The following is a 5651-nucleotide window of genomic DNA, read 5'->3' on the forward strand; positions in this document are numbered from 1 at the left end:
TTGCCTACACACTTAAGCCTTTACCTTTCCTTAAAAGTGCAAAGTTCCAAGAAGTTAAAATCAGGGGTGGGCAAAATATGGCCCACAAGCCAGATCTGGCGAGTGGAGGGGCTTTGTCTAGCCAATGGCAGGTCCCTGGCTCCCGCCTGGCCAAGGTGCTTGTGCCATGGCCGGGCAGCCCCCTAGGCATGCAGCAGGGCTGCGGCAGCTCCACAGCTAGACTGCCTTTCTAGGTAGCACGGGCTGCTACTGGCAGCCCCATGGTAGTGGTGGGGACCAGCGCTGCAGCCCTGACCCCACGCCAGCTCCAGGTTGAGCAGCAGCAGTAGGGCAGAAACTGTTGCTGGGGTGGGGGGCAGCAGCCCCTCCCCACCACCAGACAGTTTTTCAGAATGGCTCTGTGCTTGACTCCGTTGCACGGGCCATTGGCTCCTGTGTGGGGGGCAGGGAGCTGCAGACCCAGGTCCCTGGCCCCATAGGCCTGGCAGCTGGGGGACCCCCTCTGGTAGGCTCTAGGGAGGGAGGAGTGAGGGGTCTGGACCTGCCTCCTGGTGAGCTAAGGTTTTCCATGATAAAAACCCAGAATCAAATACCAAAATTTATAGATATTTAGAATTTACTTTATTATAGTGACTGAAGCACTGATAGGCTTCCAAACTGATGTAAAATCATAAATATATCAAGAAAACATTGTGTTCAATTGATATCAACATAAACATAGTGGCCTGTCACTTTAATCACAGATTTTGGGGGTTTTAATCAGAGAATTTGCAGGGGAAAAAATTATCAGGGTAAACCAGGATCCCTGCTGATCATGCTGCAAATGTCACTGCACCTCAAAAGACCCCAGTTTTTTTTCCCTCTTCCCTTTGGACAATGACAGCATGTGTGAAATTTCGATCTGGAGCTAAAAAAGTTGATTAGCACGTTTTGAAAGAAAAAAAGCACAGCATAATTTGCTAACAAAGACAGAGTGAGGCATGTTAGCCTAAGAATATTTACTGCAGAAGAAGCACCTAATTTATACCATTTTGATTATGGAGTGGCTTGCTAATCAGGAGGTTTCCTGCTGAATCTTAAACTATTTCATGTTGCTCAGGGAGTCATGCGAGTGCCAGATGCTCTGAGGTGGTGCAAAAGAGGACTATTTTCTTATCTAGCTCTAGGGTTGCCAACTCTAAATTTATTCTGGGAGGTTTCACCACATGATGTAATGACTTTAATTACTGTGTGTACACTTGACATCAGGAAGGTAAATGCAGATTACTATTACATTTTAAAAACCTGTTGGACTACTGTATAAATTGGATTCAATATTTAATATTTATTTTAATGAATGTCTTATCATTTATCTCCTAAGTGACCCTCAGCAGTCTCCTAGAGATTTATATCTAATTCTGGGAAACTCGAGGGGAACCCTGGAGGGTTGGCAACCCTGCTCTTAAATAAACAATGCCTTGAAAAGAATCTAGTCCTTTTACCCAGATGTGGATTACGGATAGCTAAAACTGCACTGCAAGCAGTACTCTGAACATGCTATGAAAAGCCAATTAGTCAGAGGGCTTAGGTTTGGGTTTCCTCCTGTATTTAGAGTGGATTTAAATTAGAAAACAGCACACATTTTAGTTAAACTTCTGAGCAATGGCATTAGATGCCTTGTGGAAGGTTTTGCCAGGCTCAGAGGAAAGATCAGCTATTTTGTTTGTGCAGAGTGCATCTTCAATGCTTAGTTGAGGTGACATTTTAAACAACATACATTTCCTTCTGGCTAACATATATTTTTGGTGATTTGGGGGTTGTTTTTTTTCCCATTTGGTACAACTCCTAAAGGAAATCTGAGTTTCAATTATGAATAGTTTTGAAAGAAGCAAAACTGAGAAGTGAAGAGATGCCAAATTAGCCACACCCAGATTAGATACACTACAGAAGAAGCTGCTAAGATGCATTCTTAACAAATCAAATGATCCCTCCTAAAAGACTGTACAGTGGATCCCACTTTATTTCAACTTTTTCACATTTCAGGAAATTATTAAAATTTGTGATTTGAAAAAAAAACGATCCACAAAATAACAAAATTCTTCCTTTATTTTTTCAATGAGCTACAGGCATTTTAAATTTAGGTGCAGAGAATTTAAAATAGCTATTTCCCACCCCCCTTCTTGCTTTGGACCAGCTCTAGACAGTGAACAGAATAAAATCATAGAAAATTAGGGTTGGAAGGGACCTTAGGAGGTTATCTAGTCCAACCCCAAGCTCAAAGCAGGAACATTCCCAACTAGATCATGCAGCCAAGGCTGTGTCTAACCAGGTCTTAAAAACCTCCAAGGATGGAGAGTCTACAACCTCCTTGGGTAACCTATTCCAGTGTTTTATTACCCTCTTAGCAAGAGAGTTTTTCCTAGTATCTAACCTAAACTTCCCTAGCTGCAAATAGAGACAATTGCTCCTTGTTCAATCATCTGCCACCACTGAAAACAGTCTTGCTCCATCCTTTTTTGAACCACCCATCAGGTAGTTGAAAACTGCTACTAAATTCCCACTTGCACTTCTCTCTTGTAAATTAAATAAACCAAGTTCTCTAAGCCTCTCCTCAGAAGTCATGTGCCCCAGCCCCCCCACCATTTTCGTTGCTCTCCACTGGCCTCTCCAATTTGTCCACATCCTTTCTGTAGTGGGGGCCCAAAACTGAACACAATACTCCAAATGTGGCCTCACCAGTGCTGAAGAGAGCGGAAGAATCACCTGCCTTGATTTGCTAGCAACACTCCTACCAATGCAGCCCAGTATGCCATTAGCCTTCTTGGCAACAAGGGCATGCTGCAGGCTCATATTCAGCTTATTGTCCACAGGTCCTTTTCTGCAGAGCTGCTGCCCATCCAGTCAGCCCCCAGTCTGTAGCGGTGCATGGGGTTGTTCTGTCCTAAGTGCAGACTTTGCACTTGTCCTTATTGAACCTCATGAGATTTCTTTTGGTCCTAGCCTCCAATTTCTTGAGGTCACCGTGAATCCTAGCCACATTGTTCAGTGCATCTACTACCCCACACAGCTTCGTGTTATCTGCAAACTTGCAGTGAGGGTGCATACTCTATGCCACCTTCCAGGTCATTGATGAAAATATTGAACAAGCCCCACGACTGACCCCTGAAGCATTCCACTTGATATCAGCTGCCAACCATACATTGAGCTATAGATTATTTGAGATGACATTTTGAATACAACATACCTCCCCAGTTGCCATCTTGGGACCAGAAGTCCCGTGTCTTAACCCTTGACCTTTGCTATCGGAAGTCACTCCCCTTGCTGCCAGAAGTACTCTTTTTGGGAAGGGGGTTTGCCATCTTGGAACCCGAAAAAGAACCCAACAAATTATACACTAAAAATCAAAACACTGACAATAGCATATTTTAATTTTATTTTAAAATATATTTTTGGCCTTTTTGTGTGCATTTTGTTGTGTACATAGAGGTGATTGCATAATAGCTCAAAATGAACTCTTACTCTTGTATGCTGTGGGGGGATGGAGAGTAAGGGTGGGTATGGGCATTCTGGGGGAGCTGTAAGTGTGGGTCTACAGGCATGTGTGTGTATGTGGGTGGGTGTGCAGTTTGTGGGGGGTTCTGGGGGTGCATGTGGAGGGATGCATGTGTGTGGTAGGGTGTGTAAGTGTGCAGGGCTCCCCCCAGTGCCAGGTGGGTGTGTGGGGGACGGTGTGGTTGTGAGGTTTGCAGGTAGGGAGGTGTGCATGGGAGCCCCCGCACACGCACCCGAGCCATTCAGTCCCTGCCCCACAATGGCCTTGAACCCCACATGCTCTGCAGTGCCTCCCTGCCATTGCCAACAGCGCACAGCCCACACCTGCTCCGGACTCACTCCCGGAGTGGATCAGCTGGAACCCAGGCACAGCGCAGACCTGCCCCACTCCACACCACCCATCCACGGCGCACATGTCTTGCTGTCCCCTGAACAGCCCCGACCCCACATGCCTGCTCTGGGTTCTCCCACCAAGGCCCAGCAGCAGCAGTGCAGGACACAAGCTGTTGCTCAGCACTGGGGGAAATGCAATCCCTCCCCATCGCTGCTGCTAGCACTTTCTGCTATAGCCTCCCGGAGCCTGCGCTGTGCTGGACTGCCCTGTGTCTGCTCTACACTGCCACTGTAGCCCCACCAGGCAGCCCAGAGGCAGCAGTGACATGGTGTAGATGCTGGGCAGACCAGTGTGGGCTCCATGAGGCTACACCAGGAAATGCCGGTAGTTGTGAGGGAGAGGGGTTGCATTTACCCCGCGCTGAGCAGCAGCTTCTATCCCACACTGGTGTTGCTGAGCCTGGGTGGGTGAGCCCAGAGCAGGCACAGGGCACCTGGGGTCAGGGCCATAGGCTGGGGAGGAGTGGGGGCTAACTGGGCTCAGCCCCCCCAAGCTTAGGGGGGCAGCAAGTATGGCTACAGGGCAGCCCAGCCACAGGCTGCTGCAGTTGCGGGGGGCCACACTCGGATACCCTGTGCAGCCAGGATCACAGCCAGCCTAGTAAGTAGGTAAGTTTCTTTCTTTACCTGGGATTGGTGGGGGGAGATCAAGACCCCCCCGACACAGTGCAGGAGGCAGTGGGGTAGGGGCAGGGGCAAATCATTCACCCCTGCCCCACTCCCTGCTGTGTGCCCAGGGGGCAGCAGGACAAGCCACGGCTGGACAGTGCCTGGGCCAGGCGGGACTGAGGGACCTGCTGCAGCCTGGAGAAAGACCTGCCATGGGCCAGATTTGGCCCACAAGCTATATTCTACCCACCCCTGCTCTTGTGGCAGAAGGCCACCTCTGTTTCTCCCCAAAAACTCTGCTCTGTGACAATTTGGGCCCAGCAGAGGATACACACCTTATCCTATCTCTTTAGGTAACCTGAGCTGGATATATTCCTGAGGGAGGGGGGAAACCTGCTCCCTCTGCCTACGTGACTGGCATCACATACCTGGGTGAAGGGCTTGGGCACCCTGGTGGTCTAGAGACTGCCAGTCTGCCCAGCAACCAGCGATGCATTTAAATTGGTTGGCTGACAGCCGACAGGTGCTGGCCTCCATTGGACCAGGTAAATGAGGTCATAAGGGCTATAAGTTAAGGACTACCCAGAAGGAGGGGCAGCAGCCATCAGGAAAACTCAGAGAGAGAGAGAAGAGCTCAACCATATGAAACTTGCTCTCTCTCTCAAAACTCATGATCAAGGAACTGCCTGCCTCCAGAGGCAATCTCCACCTGCCTCTGGATGATACTTGTGAGTAAGCTACTTGAGATCTAACTAGATATACAGCTTGCAGTAACTCAGATATGTGATCAAAGGCTACCCCAGGCACCCTGTTTGCTCTATGGGATTTCTCTGGTACTGCTCAACTCTGTACCCTATTCCAACCCTACTCCTTGTAACCAATAAAGTTCTCCTTTGTACCTACCTTGGGAGACTTATTGGGAGTGGGTCTAGATTATGCCTTGGGGTCCCCTTGGTTCAGCTGAATAAGGGAGACCACTACTTGTGCTTCTGACTGAGGGAATCACCCCAAGTTCTTGAAGTGAGTCAAGTACCCTCAAGTGCTACTAGGCCTGTGTTTCCCAGGGGGCGCAGTGCCAGAATCAAGCCCATCCATGGGTGGTGGCAGCTCTACCCCCA

The 5651-nt window shown here is 48.8% G+C and overlaps 1 protein-coding gene across 2 annotated transcripts in view; it reads right to left on the reverse strand.

Annotated features, from left to right (window-relative positions):
- Positions 1-5651, reverse strand: part of SEPT11 (septin 11) — a 144332-nt gene that overhangs the window by 60566 nt on the left and 78115 nt on the right. The window lies entirely within an intron of this gene.

This window comes from Gavialis gangeticus, unplaced genomic scaffold (assembly GCF_001723915.1).
Source record: "Gavialis gangeticus isolate Ggan-Ray unplaced genomic scaffold, GavGan_comp1, whole genome shotgun sequence".
Classification (NCBI taxonomy): Eukaryota; Metazoa; Chordata; order Crocodylia; family Gavialidae; genus Gavialis; species Gavialis gangeticus.